This window comes from Bos grunniens, chromosome 18 (assembly GCF_055505025.1).
Source record: "Bos grunniens cultivar Pamir isolate PY7600 chromosome 18, Bosgru_T2T1.0, whole genome shotgun sequence".
Taxonomy (NCBI): Eukaryota; Metazoa; Chordata; class Mammalia; order Artiodactyla; family Bovidae; genus Bos; species Bos grunniens.
The window spans coordinates 63,359,643-63,376,899 of NC_141182.1; the positions used below are offsets into that span (position 1 = coordinate 63,359,643).

The 17,257-nt window shown below is 54.2% G+C and overlaps 1 protein-coding gene and 1 long non-coding RNA gene across 18 annotated transcripts in view; one reads left to right on the top strand and one right to left on the bottom strand.

The window, feature by feature from the left end:
- The window catches only part of CDC42EP5 (CDC42 effector protein 5), a 22,922-nt gene extending 16,989 nt beyond the window's left edge, over nt 1–5,933 (bottom strand). For 4 of the 17 annotated variants that reach the window (XM_086354622.1, XM_086354619.1, XM_086354621.1 and 1 more), the window contains exons 1-3: nt 1,641–1,795; nt 1,273–1,414; nt 263–331 (exon numbers count right to left, since the gene is read on the bottom strand). The gene's annotated coding sequence lies outside the window, so the exon portion shown is untranslated. The other 13 variants (XR_015146541.1, XM_086354615.1, XM_086354620.1 and 10 more) reach the window with 10 other exon arrangements.
- LOC147354690 (uncharacterized) lies at nt 5,933–16,494 on the top strand. The gene is made up of 2 exons (XR_015146546.1): nt 5,933–11,799; nt 14,596–16,494. It is a non-coding gene; the product is annotated as an uncharacterized LOC147354690 (long non-coding RNA).
- The last annotated feature ends 763 nt before the right edge of the window (nt 16,495–17,257 follow it).

The window sequence follows — 17,257 nt, forward strand, 5'->3', positions numbered from 1 at the left end:
CTCATCCTGTCCTCCCACCACCCTACAGGGTGATAGCTCTGGCATTTTCTAACACTTAGCAGCTCCTTAAGATTTTGGTCTCTCACAAGCCATGCAGACAGAAGGAGGAAAACAAAAACAAAAACAAAACACAGCCGGAACTAACTCTCTCAACCTCACACCTCAGTTTGCTCCTCTGAAAACTGGGAAGTCGGAATGCCTATTTGCAAGGGGCTGTCCTAGAGTGGACTCATGGTGCTGACATTGTTTCCCAAGCACTTACCCTGGGCCAGGCAGGGGTCTAAGCGCTTCAGGCACATGAAGGAACTCATGTAGTCCTCCCAACAGTCCCCTATGAGGGGAGAACCCTGCTATTATGTTCATTTTAGAGATGTGGGTGACAGCTTGAGCCACAGAGAGGTGAGGTAACTGGCCCTGGGTCACACAGCAGCAAAACCCGCCTGAATCTGGAACGCAGCCAGACGAACTCCGGAGCTGGAAGGACGTTGTATTGCTCATGGTCCCCAAAGGGTAGGGCGTGCAGACCCGTGGGAAAATAAATAATGCTTTCATATCAAGGCCAGGGACCTACACCCTTGACCCTGTTTGTTTGCTTTTTTTTTTCCATTCCAGGTAAGAACAACGAGTTAGAAATTGTTTTTGAAAGCCACCGCTCCTCCTGGCTAGTTCTGAGAACTCGGGGTGACTGGGGGAGGGCTGGGGTGGGGTGGAGAGGGTGTGGGGAGCAGTCCATCCACTTCTCCGAGCCTCGGTGTCCCCTGAAATTGAAGGCTCGGATCTCCCTTGTGTGCCTGATGCAATGAGGTCATGCTCGGAAAGAGCCAGTGGCGGGGCCAACTCCGCACAGAGGAGCTGTTGTGTGTGACGACCTCGGGCCGGGCAGAGAGCAGGAGCCGCGACCCTGGACCCGCGCGCCCCTCCTCCCGCCTCCACGCGCCCCCCCCCCTTTCCTGCCGAGGCTCCAGCTGCAGGGGGAGGGTGGGGACGCACAGCTGGCTCTGCTCCGTCCTCTCCGGGCCCCAGCCCGCCCCACATCCAGCCTGGCTGGTTCTCAGCCCCGTGGGAGAGGCGACCAGGCGGGCGGCACCCGGACGGCGCAGGGGGACCGGGGACCGGGACCCCACCCCGACCCCCCTGGGGCTCCAGAGCGCGCTTCCTGAGGCCACGTGGCTGCGGCCCGGGCTTCAGCGGCCGCCGTCCTTTCGGCCGTTTGTCTGCCCCGCTCCCCTCTGGACTTGCCTGGGGAGCCCGGGGCCGCCAGTATCCCCTTACCTCGTGGTCCTTGCCGAACCGGACGGGCGCGCTCTCAGGCTCCGGCTCCGCCCGGGACCCGCTCCTCTCGGTTCGGGGCCCGCCTCCGCCTCCTGGTCCCAGGCCCGCGCCTCCCTCCGCCTTCCTCCGGGCGGGATCTCACCTGCGAAGGGCCCGTCAGGCGGAACCTGGAGGGGCACTCACGACCCGGGCGGCCGGCCCGCAGCGCCCCCTGCTTCTCTCTTGGGTCCCGGGAGCCCTGACTCAGTTCCTCCTCGGCCTCAGGACGCGAGGGGGTCCCAGACCATCCCCCGGCCTCCCCTCCACCAGCCCCGGGAGTCTGAGCCCCACGCCCGCCTCCAGACCCTGCCACCGGGTGCCCTCTTTACCTGCACCGGGAACGGAAGCCTCAGCCCCTCTCGGGGGCCATGATGGGAGCCCAGAGGGGCGCAGAGTTCCCGCCCAGTCCCGTCTGGGGCCGAGAGGGTTAAGGCAGTAGGCCCCTCCCAGGCCTCCCTTATCCCCCTCCCCCGACCCCCCCCCCACCCCCCAAAAAAAGTTGGCCTCTAGGATTTAAGGACTAAGAAGCCGCGGCGGAAAAGCGGAGGCCCCTCCAGGCTGAGTGTGGGGGCGGGAAGTGGCCGGGACTGGATGTGCGAGTGGAAGGACCGCGGAGGGGGTGGGGGATTGGATGGACGGGGCGGCCCCCCATCCCGGCCCCTCCCCTGCCAGCCTGGAATTTCCTGCAAGTGGGGAAGTCTGGCTGTTTGGAAAGAGTAATTTCTTCCAGATTGCAGCGGTTGGGGGAGCGAGTGTGGGGCCTGGAAGAGAGAGAGAAGCCGACAAGGTCAGGCAGTGAGACCGGCGGTAGGAGCGGGTGGAGGTGGCCGCAGAGGGCGGCTCCCTGCCTGCGTTGGGGAGTTGAAGGTCCGGGCCTGGGCGTCACCTCGCTGGGGCTCCGCGCCGAGCGGTACGAGAAGACTCAGGGTTGGGGGTGGGGGGTGGATGGCGGGAGGACGATCCCCAAGAGGGTGAGTGCGGGAAAAGCCCCACCCCGGGGAGGAGGCCGGCTCGGTTGTGAGCTGGGACGGAGGGGCTGGAGAGGAGGGAAAGAAAGAGGAGGCGCTCAGTCGTGTCCGACTCTCATGGACTGGGGCCCACCCGGCTCCTCTGTCCTTGGAGATTCTCCATGCCAGGCAAGCATACTGGAGAGGGATCTTCCCCACCCAGGGCTCGAACTCAGATCTCCGACTTTGCAGACAGACGCTTTACCGTCTGAGCCATCTTTGCGGCCAAAAGCAGGGAGGGTCCTGGATAAGGAGGAGGTGTGGCTTGACTTGAATCTTCCGAAGCGGGAGAAGTACGTGTTTACAGGGTTGAGGACCGGAGGGAGCGGGCCAGGCCGCCAGGTGGAGCCCAGGGCCCTGAGGCCCCGGGTGGAGCCTGGTTTGCCTGGAGAGATCGGGGTTGGAAGCCACGGGGAGCTTCTGATTTGTCCTGAGTCGGGTATTAAGCGGGAAAAACAGGGTCAGAACTTGAAGGGGCAGAGAGTCCACTTCACAGTCCAGAAGGGGGATGGGCTGAAACAGGCTGGGACGGTGGCTCAGATGGTAAAGAATCCGCTAGCGATGCAGGAGACCCAGGTTCCATCCCCGAGCTGGGAAGATCCCCTGGAGGAGGGCACGGCAACCCACTCCAGTAGTCTTGCCTGGAGAATCCCACGGAGAGAGGAGCTTGGCGGGCTACGGTCCATGGAGTCGCAAAGAGGCGGACACGACTGAGCGACTAATACTTTTTTCTTTCACGTTCAAGGCAAAGTTTAAGGTGGGGGTGGGAGAGCGGTCACCCAAGATAAATGCTTAAATAACAACAGCATTTTAGTTATTTTCTGTTGATGTTTGGATTCACATTACAGTGCATCATTATAAAGGGATTTAGTATATTCTCAATGTCGTACAATCACCACCTCTATCTGATTCCAAAACACTCATCACCTCAAGCAAACAAAAGACAAACTCCCCCACCTGGTCTGGTCTGCACCTGCTCTGCTGCCGGCAGGCTGCCTGCGTCCTTCTGCGGCATTCACCCTGTCTCTCTACCTGAGTCCCTCTTAGGCTTCAAACTCCCTGACTTGCAAGCCTGCTCCACTGTCCTGCCTCTGGCCAGAGAAGGTCCTCTGCTTTTAGGGCTCACGTGATTACGTGAGGTCCACCTGGATAACAGCCATGGTAATGGCTAGATCTAATGCGTTACTCTGTAATCAGTACAAGTTACATGCTGCTGAGGTGTCTGTGCCTTCCCAGTGGCTCAGTGGTTATGAACCCGCCTGCCAATGCAGGGGACATGGGTTCAATCCCTGATCCCAGAAGATCCCACATGCTGCAGAGCGACTAAGCCCTGGAGCCACAACCACTGAGCCTGCATTCTAGAGGCTGTGAACCATAGGCACTGCGCCCTCACGTGGCAACCGCTGGAGACCACGGGCCAGAGCCTGCGCTCTGCAAAAGCACCCACTGCAACGGGAGGCCCTTGCACCTGAATCAGACAGTAGCCCCACTCACAGAAACTAGAGAAAGTCCACATGCTGCAACAAAGGCCTAATGTAGCTAAAAAAACCCCAAGAATCCAGCTGCAGTGCAGGAGACACAGGAGACCCTGGTTCAGTTCCTGGGTTGGGAAGATCCCCTGGAGGAGGAAATTGCAACCCACTCCAGTATTCTTACATGGGAAATCGAATGGACAGAGGAGCCTGGCGGGCTACAGTCCATGGGGTTGCAAAGAGTCGGACACAACTGAAGCGACTTAGCACACACGCAACCTAGTCATAGGTTCCAAGGATTTGTGCCTGGACGTCTTTAGACGTGCATTCTGTCTACCCCAAGGACCTGCAGAGGGCAGGTCCCGGGGGATGCTGGGGCGACCGCCAAGCTGGAGAGCCTGGGAGGAGGAGCAGGAGAACAAGAGACCCTGGAGACCCTGATCTAGAGCAGACGGAAGGGCAGTCAGCCCCACCAGAGCAGAGGGGAGCGCCTGTACGGTCCCTGGGGGTGCCGTGCCCACCAGGGCCCTGTACTTGTTTAATGGTTTGCTCTATCTTGAACTATTAATCCTTTTGAACAAAGGACCCCGCATCTTCCTTTGCCACGCACCCTGAAAACTATGTAGCTGGTTCTGATTGAAGTGGGAAGAACAGAGGCCGGAGATGAAGTGGCTGCAAAGGGTGACACTGAGAGATAAAAAGGGGAGGCACTTGGGCCAGAGCCCAGCAGCCACAGAGAAGGAACCATGAGGAGTCTGTGTCCACACATGTCCCCTCGCTGCAGGCTCAGAAGCAGACCAAGGCTGAGTTAAAAAAAAAAAAAAAAATCCACTGCATTTGGTAACAAACCAGAGGCCACCGGTGGCCGAGTGAGAACTGCCCCTGGGGGCTGGGTGGGTGGGAGCCAGCTTGCTGTGGGGGAGGGGAGGGAGACAGGGAGGAGGATTGCGGAATCCAAGGAAGGAAGGGGAAGGAGACAGGGTATCCCTAGGAAGAGGTGGGGTCAGAGAAGGCATTTTGTTTCTTTGCTTGGTTTGGATACATTTGCCGCTATTTTGTTTCTTTTTTCAAAAAAGTAATTTTTAGTTACATAAAGGGTACCTGAACACATCCTCCTTGAAAAAGAGAAAAAAACGCTAGCTAGTAAGGTTTTGGGAGAAGGCAATGGCACCCCATTCCAGTACTCTTGCCTGGAAAATCCCATGGACGAAAGAGCCTGGTGGGCTGCAGTCCATGGGGTCACTAAGAGTTGGACACAACTGAGCGACTTCCTTTTCACTTTTCCCTTTCACGCACTGGAGAAGGAAATGGCAACCCACTCCAGTGTTCTTGCCTGGAGAATCCCAGGGATGGGGGAGCCTGGTGGGCTGCCGTCTATGGGGTCTCACAGAGTCGGACACGACTGAAGTGACTTAGCGGCAGCAGCAGCAGTAAGGTTTTGATGATCTTGTCCAGTCCAAGGCCATGAAATTAGTTTGAGGTATAAACCTTCCAGGGCTTCCCTGGTGGCTCAGATGGTAGAGTCTGCCTGCAGTGCAGGAGACCCCTGGGTTGGATCCCTGGGTCAGGAAGATCCCCCTGGAGGAGGAAATGGCAACCCATTCCAGTATTCTTGCCTAGAAAATCCCATGGGTGGAGGAGCCTGGCAGGCTACAGTCCGTGGGGTGGCAACGAGTCAGACACGGCTGAGCGACTTCACTATACACCTTTCAAGGGGCTTCCCTGTTGGCTTAGTGGTAAAGAACCCACCTGCCAATTCAGGAGATGCCAGTTCAATCCCTGGGTTGGGAAGATCCCCTGGAGAAGGAAATGGCAACCCACTCCAGTAGTCTTGCCTGGGAAATCGAATGGTCGGAGGAGCCTGGCGGGCCACAGTCCATGGGGTCGCAAAGAGTCGCCCACGGCTGAGGGACTAAACAACAGCAATGCACCATTCCACTGGGTTGAGCTCTTACGCGTAGCCCTGTGGTCCGACAGGGAGCTACCAACATCTGGGGCTGGGTCACTGCTTGTGGTGGGGGCGGCCTGTGCACTGAGGGATGCTTGGCAGGGTCCCAGGGCTCCACCCGCCGATGCCAGTAGCTCTCCCTCCCTGTGATTTAGACTCATCACTGTTTCCAAACGGCCCCCAGGAGGGGGATAAAGGCCCGGCTTAAGAACAGCCGATCAACGTGGTGCTCTAAGTAAACACATTTTAAACACACAAAGGCGGGGCCTCCCTGGTGGTCCAGGGGCTGACTCCGTGCTGCCACTGCAGGGGGGCCCAGGTTCAATTCCTGGTCAGGGAACTAGATCACACGTGCTACAACCAAGACCCTGTGCGGCCAAAGACGCAGCTGCTAAACACACGCAAAGGGACTCGCTGTGTGACTTTGGGCCGCCACTTCTTTCCCACTTGGCAGTCTCTTTTGGAACTCATTCATGCAGATTTTAAAAAGGGGCTATGAACTTATTTCAGCATCTTGAAGAAAGTACATAACAAGAATAGCAGCTAATGCTCATGGAAGGGTCGGAATCGTTTAGGAGCAGTTCTAAGCTCTCTTCTTAGGTAATCTTAATCTTTGGAATAACTCTGTGGGTGAGAGGAGGGTGGTATTACTATTCCCAATGGGTTTTCCACTTTGTTTTGCCTTAGGAAACTTAGTTCATGCAGCTGTAAAGCTGTGTGGGTGGGATTTGAACTCAGGCAGGCCGACCCTGAGGAGAGATGGAAAATACAGGAGAGGAAGGTTGTATGATGGACAGGACCTCGGAGCCGGCGGGGCGGGGGTGGGGGGGGGTGGCTGGGGATCTGTCCCACAGAACCTTCGGCACAAGCTGGAATCAAGATGGCCAAGAGAAATATCAATAAACTCAGAGATGCAGAAGACACCACCCTTATGGCAGAAAGTGAAGAGGAACTAAAGAGCCTCTTGATGAAAGTGAAAGAGGAGAGTGAAAAACTTGGCTTAAAACTCATCATTCAGAAAACTAAAATCATGGCATCCAGTCCTATCACTTCATGGCAAATACATCGGGAAATGGTGGAAACAGTGGCTGACTTTATTTTGGGGGGCTCCAAAATCACTGCAGATGGTGATTGCAGCCATGAAATTAAAAGACGCTTGCTTCTTGGAAGAAAAGCTATGACCAACCTAGACAGCATATTAAAAAGCAGAGACATTACTTTGTCAACAAAGGTCCATCTAGTCAAGGCTATGGTTTTTCCAGTAGTCATGTATGGATGTGAGAGTTGGACTATAAAGAAAGCTGAATGCAGAAGAATTGATGCTTTTGAACTGTGGTGTTGGAGAAGACTCTTGAGAGTCCCTTGGACTGCAAGCAGATCCAACCAGTCCATCCTAAAGGAAATCAGTCCTAGGTGCTCATTGGAAGGACTGATGTTGAAGCTGAAACTCCAATACCTTAGCCACCTGATGCAAAGAGCTGACTCATTTGAAAAGATCCTGATGCCAGGAAAGATTGAGGGCAGGAGGAGAAGGGGACGACAGAGGATGAGGTGGTTGGATGGCATCACTGACTCAATGGACATGAGTTTGGGTGGACTCTGGGAGTTGGTGATGGACAGGGAGGCCTGGCGTGCTGCAGCAGTTCATGGGGCCGCAAAGAGTCAGACACGACTGAGCAACTGAACTGAACTGAACTGAACCTTCTGGAATGATGGGCATGTCCGGTACAATAACCACATGTGGCTGTCGGCACTTGAACTGTAGCTAGTGGGGCCAGAACTAAAATTTTAATGGTATTTCATATTGATTCTACAAGTAAATCACCACTTGGCCAGTGGTCCAGGTGTCAGGTAGCCCCATCTAGGGCACCTGAGGAGGGTTTAGCTCCCCAGCAGGGGCTCCGCTTGGAAAGCAGGAGGAAGGGCGGAGGGGAGGCTGCAGCCTGGACTAGTAGGCGGGGGTGCTTGTGGGGCTCTGTCCTGCTGGCCCTGGCCTGGGTGATGAGGTTCAGCTGTGCTGGGAAGGGAAGGGAAGCTGGTTCAGATCCGAAAGTGTCAGTTGCCCAGTCATGTTTGACTGTTTGCGACCCCCAAGGACTGTGGCACGCCAGGCTCCTCTGTTCGTGGGATTCTCCAGGCAGGAACACTGGAGGGGGCAGTCATTCCCTTCTCCAGGGGATCTTCCCTACCCAGGGGTCAAACTGCAGGACATCTACGGAACACCTTGCTGTGCGCAGGCTCTGTCCCAAGCCCTGCTCCCATGCTCTCTCATTTAGGCCTTGAACCAACCTATGAGGCAGGTGCATTAGGTCCACTGAACGGACGAGGAAACTGAGTCAGCGTGGCAGGGCCCCTCCCAAGGCCGGCAGTGCGCTGACCTACACCGGAAGTGTGGAATTTCCCCTGTTGCTCAGGGATGCGAGCAGAGGATGCTGCTGATCGGGGGAGTGACCCAGGTTTCGCGTTTTGCCATCAGGAAGTATTTCCAAGAACCAAAAGGACTTTGAAGGAGCCTCCTTCTAGAGGCAGAGCGGGAAGGGAGGGAGCCAGGGAGGGTAGGGACAGACCGAGTGAGACTGAGAGCAAGGGAGGGAGGGAGAGACAGAAAGAGAGAAATCAGGAGAGAGGCTGAAGAGAGAGACAGGATCGCGTCCACCATCCGCAGGTGGAGCCCTAGGGCTGAGGCCAGCCTCTGGAGCTCCCCACTCCTTCCAGCTGCGCGCTCTGAGGGCCGCCTGCAATCCCCCAACACCCTGCCCCCACCCCCTACAGTTTAGAAGCAGTTTTGTTTCTTTGGTTTGGATACACCCGCTACTATTTTTGTTTCTTTTTTGTAAATGTACTTTTCAGTTACATAAATGATACTCCCTCCTTATAAAGACAGAAAGGAAGGATTTGGGGACGGTGGTGGGGAATCCGCACCACACAGATTGTGAGATCTTAGTTCCCCCACCAGGGACTTAACCTAGATCCTCAGCAGGGACAGTGCAGAGCCCTAACCAGTGGACCGCTTGGGAATCCCCTGTCCCTGCAAAGGTAGAAAGGAAAAGTAACCCTACCAATAAGGTTTTGATGACCTCATCCAATCCAATTCTCATGAAACTGGTGTGGGGTATACACCTTCCAAGTTTGTGTTGGTCTCTTACACACAGACCAGCGTTTCTGCACCCAGAGCTATTGGCATTTGGGGCCAGGTCATTCTTTGTGGGGTGTAGGGTTCTGTGCACTGTGAGATGCTCAGCTCAGCCCTAGGGCTCCGCCCACTGGATGCCAGAGCTCCTCCTCCCCGTGGTTGGATAACTGACAATATTTCCAAATGACTGTCTGCAGTTCCCGCCTCCTGGCTGCAACGCCAGCAGGAAAAGCTCCTGGGATCCACCGGAGGGTCCATGAAGGAAGGGAGTATCCGGGCACAATTGGCAAAGGTGAGGAAATAGAGAAGGGCTTAGAGATAATTTGTGCAAACCTCTGGTCAAACTACCATGAGCCCTGGTCTTCCATCTGGGGATGGGGGTGGGGGATTCCCAAGGTTCTTCCTGCCTTGCTGCTAAAGGGGGGCAGGTGGGACCACGCATTGGTGTCAGATGGCCTTGATTGGAGCCCCAGTTTCCTAGGCAAGTCACTTTTCAGCTTGTAGCTTTAGTTTCTTCATCAGTATCAGAGGTCTAAGGACCCTCACAGAAACCCTAAGAATAATTCATGAAAGCAGCAGTCATCACCAAGCAGAAGTAGTTTTTCAGACTGTGTCTAGGTGCTTGGTGATGACGGTGGTGGTAATAGCAGTGATAACAGCCCGCTTTCTTGAATGCATGCCAAGTACGTGCCAGACATTTTACCCCATGCATCACACGTAAAGCATTTAGTTTCTCACGAAAACCCTACAGAGCAGGTCCTGGCATTATCTTCACTTGGTAGATGACAAACTAGTGGCATGACTTTGTCTAAGTCACAAAGTTAATAAAAGGCAGCTGTTGTTCAGTTGCTAAGTCCTTTCTGACTCTTTGTGACCCCCGTGGACTGCAGCATGCCAGGCCTCCCTGTCCATCACCAATTCCCGGGGTTTACTCAAACTCATGTCCAGCGAGTTGGTGATGCCATCCAACCATTTCATCCTCTCCCGCCCCCTTCTCCTCCTGCCTTCAATCTTTCCCACCATCAGGGACTTTTCCAGTGAGTCAGCTGTTTGCATCAGGTGGTCAAAGTATTGGAGCTTCAGCATCAGTCAGGATTCTGATACAATCCGAGGACCTCTTCCTCCAGATCCTGCCTCTTAGCTAAACTGCTCGCCTCCTATGAGAAACAGAATATAATAGTCTCTGACCATCTGCTTCCCATTAAGTAGACACCATTGTTACTGCCATTTCACAGAAAAGCAAAGTGAGCCTCAGGGAGTCATAACGACAGTCTGTTCCCAAGGACACAGAGCAAGTGAGAGGCAGATCTAGGTTTTGAAACCTGCTTTGGTGTGAGCCCAGTCTGTTATCTTTGGGCCACACCTAGATATCTGGTACGCTGACCCTGGTCTGGTAGAAGACAGTTCTGAGCGGGTAGAGGAAAACGAACATCATATGACCCCCTGGCTGCTCCAGCGGTGGTGACGCTGAGCGCGGCGCCAGCACCACGAGCTTTGGCACTGCACTCCTCATCGGGGTGCATGGATCATGAACGGAATTTGAGTCACTGTCAACTACTACGACCCTCCTGGTGTTTTTCCAGTTTACCCACATGCTCTGGTTGGATGTTTTGTTTAACTCCTGCGTGGAGACCACACAAGAGGACCATGGATGGGGCTCAGCTGATGAAAATTGGCCCACCGAGACAGCAGGAAATGATGGAGGCTGCCTTGCCTTCATAGACTCTGACCGTGGTGCTGAAACCAGACTCAACCGTCGAATCCCGGTCAGCACCGCGGACAGCAGCCGCAGAGCCTGCCTCCCTGGGGTTGGGTCCTGGCGGGTCAAAGAGGGAGGGTGTCCAGATACAGGTAGGGAGGTATGGGGGCCACCCAGAGGAGGCGCCAGAACTGTTCAGGAGGGAGGGGAGCTCAATAACGCAGGACATGAGGATCAGACTGACCACATAGTACTGCCATCGGAAGACAACTCCTTGGACTCCCTGCTGGTCCCGTGGATAAGAATCCTCCTGCCAATGCAGGGGACATGGGCTCGGTCCCTGGCCCCGGGGGACATTCTACATGCCCCGGAGCAAATAAAGCCTGTACGCCACAACTACTGAGCCCTCGCGCCCTAGAGCTTGTGCTCCACAAGAGAAGCCGCTGCAGTGAGAAATCCACGCAATGCAATGAAGAGTAGCCCCCACCTCCACGCCTGGCTCAGCTCCCTGAGCCTGGTCTCACCTGGACATCACGAGGGCCTGGACACTGAGCCCCAGCATCGGTGGTGGGGGGCGCACAGATCCGACCCTACTGGGCTGCTGCGAATGGGCTTCCAGAGATGGGGGAGAGAGACCCCTTCAGTGGAACCTGTGTCTTGTCCCCCAGACAAGGGTCAGAATGTGTGGCTCCTCCAGGCCGACTGCCCGCCACCGCCCCCCTCCCCCGTGGTGAGGTCCACTCTTCACCGGGCAAGTCACAAGGACCAGGGCTGGATGGTGCTTCAGAGCACCTTTGGGGGGAGGCCGTGCCTGTCCTGTGTGTGGTCAGCCCCCAGGGTGTCCTGGAGTCGGGGTCCATCCAGCACACTCTGACCCCCCACGCCCAGAGGAGGTCACCACCAGAGGAGGTCACCATGAAAAGTCTGGGCAGTGATGCGGGGCACAGCTCCGGGAGGTACAGAGGGTGTGACCCCAGCACGATGGAGCAGGGGGCTCCACCTTGTCTGGCCCCAGCCCCCTTTTCTCAGGAATCTCGGGGTGTTGTCCGGGGTTGAGTGAAGGCCGTGCATGGCCCATGGTCGGATGCTCAGGATGGAGAGCCGCCAGGCTGAGTGGAACAGACCCTGGGCAGCCCCCACACAGCAACAGTCCTTCTCCTGTCCCCCCACCATCACAGGAGCCCCTGGAGGCATCAGCTCCCCCACCACTCAGTGCTGCTCCTTGGCTGGTAAGTAGCTGATCCCCGCCTGGAGGGGTGTCTGGGAGGCGGCCTGTGCTGGGATGGGGGCACAGCCCTCTCCCGGGCTTGGCTCAGGGACGGTGAGAGCGCAGCACGGGGCTAGCAGGCACAGGGCACCGGGGTGTCTCTGACACTCATAAGGACCCTGGGAACAGCACCCACCTGGCTAGATGACCCTGCACCAGATGCCTGATGGCAGTAATGCCAGGACCGCCCATCGTGGGCGGCACTTCCCAGACCTTCTCAGAGCCTCCGTCCCTTTTCCTATGCAGAAAGGAGGTCACAGGTTCTTGTCCAAAAGGGCAAGGATTGGAAGGGAGGAACCAGCCCAGGGCAGCCAGACTGGACCCCAGACTCGGGGGTTTGGCCGAAGCTCTGCACCGCCCCCTTGAGGTCAGGGTCACTGCGGGCCGGGCTCCACGCTGAGAGAGGGACAGGGCCACTGGCACACTAGGAGAGGGAAGGGACTGCTGATGGTTATGCCTGGGCAGCCTAGAAGGGAAGTCACTCTTGCAAAAGCCTAAAACGGACGTTGAGAGGGTTTCCCTGTGGAATCATTCCTTTCTGGAAAGTCATCGAGTCAATTCTGCTGCAGGCAAGAACTAGAGTCCTGAGACCCACCATCAACTTCTGGGAGTTTCAGTATCCATGTGGTCCCTCCCACAGTCAACTAGCTCCTTGGAGAGAAGGTGTAGCACCTGTTTCCAGAGACCCAGCTTTGGTGCTTGGCTGTTTCCAGAGACCCAGTTATGTTCTTACAGTTGTTCAGCTGATTTCAGACATGTTCTGTGAATCCTCCACTACCCCCCAGAGATGCGTTTTCATTGTCTTCTGAGCTGACTCTGCAAACTTCCTAGAGTGCGGGTGGGGATCTTGAATCTGGGCTGCACTCATGTAGCTGATAGCTGATACCCAGTTTTCTGGATCACACTTCACCTTGTTCGTCAGTCAATGTTCTCACAGGTCCAAGAGCGTCAGCCCCGCATGTGGCGCTGGGTACACAGGTTCTAGGTCCCAGTCCCTGCTCCACCGTCCCCCAAAACTCAGTGAGGGAAACAAGACAAAAACAAGACAATCAGTGTTTTCTGACCCAAGAGTGTGTCTGAGGGGACTTGTGTCTGGGTGAAGGCGCAGAGCTGCCCCACCTGCATACAGCTCCCATCCCTTCACAAGCACACAGCCATGCATGCACAAATGCACTAATATGTACCCAAACACACCTGCACAGTGTAAAGTGTATACATGCATACATACCCCCTGAATGCACATATACACACAGAGACATATATGCACACACTGTACACACACATACACTCATGCAGACACCCACGTGTGGGCAGGGTGGGCTGGCCAAGGGAGTTGGTGAGGCCATGACTGCACAGGGAGGGCCCCTCAGGCTTTAGGTCCACCCGGAGGAACCGGCAGGCCCCCATCTCCCACCCCACCCCAGTTCATTCCCACTGGACGCCATGCATTCCCCAAACACGAGAGGGCCCAGCAGCTGTAGGACACTGTCCTTGACCTGACCTTCACCCCTCACCGGGCTAATGCCTGTCAGATTTGGGATTGGAGGCCATTCATCCCTACAAGCATACAACTGCTGTAACAAATCACCACTCACACAGCAGCACCAAACAACGCAGCTTATTTCCCTACAGTTCAGGAAGTCAGAAGTCTGAGATCAGTTACACGAGGCTGAAATCCGGGGTGGGCAGGGCTGTGTTCCTTCTGGAGGCTCCACGGGAGGCTCCATTCCTTTACCTTTTGCAGCGTCTGGGGGCCATTTGCACTCCTTGGATCATGGCCCCTTCCTCCATCTTCGGATCCTCTCTCTGACTAGGACTCCTGCTTCTGTGGTCATGTCTCATCTCACTCTCTGACCCGCTTGCTTCTCTTATAAGGACTCTGGTGATTACATTGAGTCTACCTAGAATATCCAAGCTCATCTCCCCTTCTCAAGAGCCTTAACTCAGTCACACTTGCAAAGACCTCTTTTGCACCTAAGGTAACACAGCAGCTGGTTCCTGTCTTCCTGAGTGGGTGTCCATCCACAGCACCACCTCCGTTCGTGGGCTCCTCTGGGCTTGAATGCCTCACTCTAAATTCTACGCATCTCCTTGCAGGGATGTGTCCTTCTGTTTCCACTAGCTTGTGAAATAATGAATTCTTGAGAATCTATTTCCTGTGTCCTAGAACCTCTGTGTAAGAGGAGGTCGGGTAGGAAGCAGTGGAGACTAGAAACACCCCCACCGTGTGATCCCAGGTGCCCATAGGGACAGGTGGCCCCTGTGTGACAAGACTGTGGCTGCCCACAGCACCGTGTCCTCCCTTCCTGGGCGCCCAGCGAGATGGTCTCCCAGCCTCCTTGCAGTTATGTGTGTCCTGGGATGACGTTCACAGTGAGCAGGATGCACGGAGCTGCTTCCAGGCCTGGCCCCAAACCCTCCCTCACAAGATCCTCACTGTTGGTCATTCTGCTGGAGGATGCGGATGCCCTGGGCGACCTTGGCAGCACACTGAGAGTGGTGCCTGGCTGCCAGGATGACAGGGGAGTAGAGCTCCCTGTACCTGTTGCATTAGTCCTGTTTCAGGTTTCTGTAAAGTTGATGCTTTAACATGTGTGATACACGTACAGTAAAAATGAGTTGAAAATAGAGTTGGGAAGCCCCGAGGCAGAGCTCTTTCACCATTGCTTTCTGCTGCAGCTTACCTTACATTGCTGGGTAGAAGGATGGTTACTTTACAATCCAGCAGAAAAATGATGATTTTTTTCTTCTTGTCCAGCAACAGCCACCAATGAGAAGCAGTCACAGCACAATGAAAAATAGGCCAGCCCAGTCTATGAGAAGCAGTTAAGCCAATGGGAAACAGCCACAGCCCAGCCAATGAGAAACAGGGAATTTCAGCCTGTGAGACACAGAGATTGTCCAGCCAATGAGACACATGGAATTTCAGCCTATGCGACACAGAGACTGTCCAGCCAATGAGACACAGCCACAGTCCAGCCAATGAGAAACAGCCACAATCTAGCCAATGAGAAACAAGGAATTTCAGCCTATGAGACACAGTGACTGCCCAGCCAATGAGACACAGCCACAGTCCAGCCAATGAGAAACAGGGAGTTTCAGCCTATGAGACACAGTGACTGTCCAGCCAATGAGACACAGCCACAGTCCAGCCAATGAGAAACAGCCACAGATGAGCTAATAAGAAACAGCCATTACAGCCCAGCCAATGAAAAAGAGGGAAATTCCAGTCAATGAGACATGGTGAATGTCCCACCATTGAGAAACATCCACAGTTCAGTTGCTCAGTGTAGCCGACTCTTTGCGACCCCATGGACCACAGCACGCCAGGCCTCCCAGTCTATCACCAACTCTCAGAGCTTGCTCAAAACTCATGTCCATCCAGTCGGTGATGCCATCCAACCATCTCATCCTCTGTTGTCACCTTCTCCCGCCTTCAATCTTTCCCAGCAACAGGGTCTTTTCAAATGAGTCAGTTCTTCACAGCAGTTGGGCAAAGTATTGGAGTTTCAGCTTCAGCATCAGTCCTTTCAATGAACATTAAGGACTGATTTCCTTGAGGATGGACTGGTTGGATCTCCTTGCAGTCCAGGGGACTCTCAAGAGTCTTCTCCAACACCACAGTTCAAAAGCATCAATTCTTCAGCACTCAGCTTTCTTTATAGTCTCACATCTATACATGACTACTGGAAAAGCCATAGCTTTGACCAGACAGACCTTTGTTAGCAAAATAATGTCTCTGCTTTTTGATATGCTGTCTAGCTTAGTCATAACTTTTCTTCCAAGGAGCAAGCATCTTTTAATTTCATGGCTGCAGTCACCATCTACAGTGATTTTGGAGCCCCCAAAATAAAGTCTCTCACTGTTTCCATTGTTTCCCCATCTATTTATCATGACGTGATGGGACTAGACGCCATGATCTTGGTTTTTTCAATGTTGTTTTAAGCCATTTTTTTTTCACTCTCCACTTTCACCAAGAGGCTCTTTAGTTCTGCCATAAGGGTGGTGTCATCTGCGTATCTGAGGTTATTGATATTTCTCCCAGCAATCTTGATTCCAGCTTGTGCTTCATCTGCATATAAGTTAAATAAGCAGGGTCACAATATACAGACTTGAAGTACTCCTTTCCCAATTTAGAAACAGCCATAGCCCAGGCAATAAGAAACTGAAAATTCAGCTAATAAGAAATAGCCACAGATGAGCCAATCAGAAGCAGCAAAATCTTAGCCAATGAGAAACAGCACAGACCACCCAATGAGATACAGCCACAGATGAGCCAATCAGAAACAGCAAAATTTTAGCCAGTGAGAAACAGCCACAGTCCAGCCAATGAGATACAGCCACAGACCAGCCAGTCAGAAACGGCCACAGCTGAGCCAATCAGCAACACTGAAATTTTAACCAATCAGCAACAGCCACAGTCCAGCCATGAGAAACATCCACATTCCAGCCAATGAGAAATCATCCCATCTGCACAGCTTGCTTTTCTCTAACAGATTTGCATTTAAAGCACATCCCTTCAAGCATCCTCATTTTTCTGTATAAAGTAACATTCCTCTCCATTGCTCTCTGGACTTGACGCTGGTTTGCCACAGTTTGAATGTCCTGAATTGCAATTCCTCGGCCATTCCTAAATAAACTCATTTTGCCTGCAAAATAACTGGACCTTTAATTTTAGGGTTCAAACTGGACACACCTTTTCCTGGATGAGCCAATAATATGTCTGAGTCACTTGCTCTGGCCTCCTGCCTCCCTCTTCCTCCCCCGCCCCCTACCCCCTACCCGCTTCTTAGCAGGAATCCTCTTCCTGGTGCTCTTATCAAACTGTTGTCGTTTAGTTGCAAAGTCGTGTTAGACTCTTTTGCAGCTCCATGGGCTGTAGCCCACCAGGTTCCTCTGTCCATGGGATTTCCCCGGCAGAAATACTGGAGTGACTTGACATTGCCTTCTCAAGGGGACCTTGCCAGCCGAAGAATTGAACCCGAGTCTCCTGCATTGGCAGAGATTCTTTACCACCAAGCCAAGCAATTATCCAACACAAACCAGTCGATCCAGAGTCTACACCCCCATCACCTCTTTTACGGGTCTCCACAGTCTGGGCCACTATCCACCTGCCCTTGACACTCCGGGGCCAGGTACAGGCCAACAAGGGACACCTTCTCCACCCCACAACCCGCTGAGATCATTAAACCAGCCAATCCCAAGCTGCTTACCTTTTTTTGTCCATTATTTCTTGTGGCAACCACAATAAAGGCTCTTGCCCACATTCCCCTCTCACTCCATCTTCTTTCTGTCTCTGGAGCTTCATCTTGTGACCCTGGTGGGTGGCATCCATGCTCCCCTCTCCTGGGAACTGTGAGTTGCAAAATATCTTTTCAACAGCGAGGCGTCTCCTGATGGCTCCCTCACTATCCTTCACA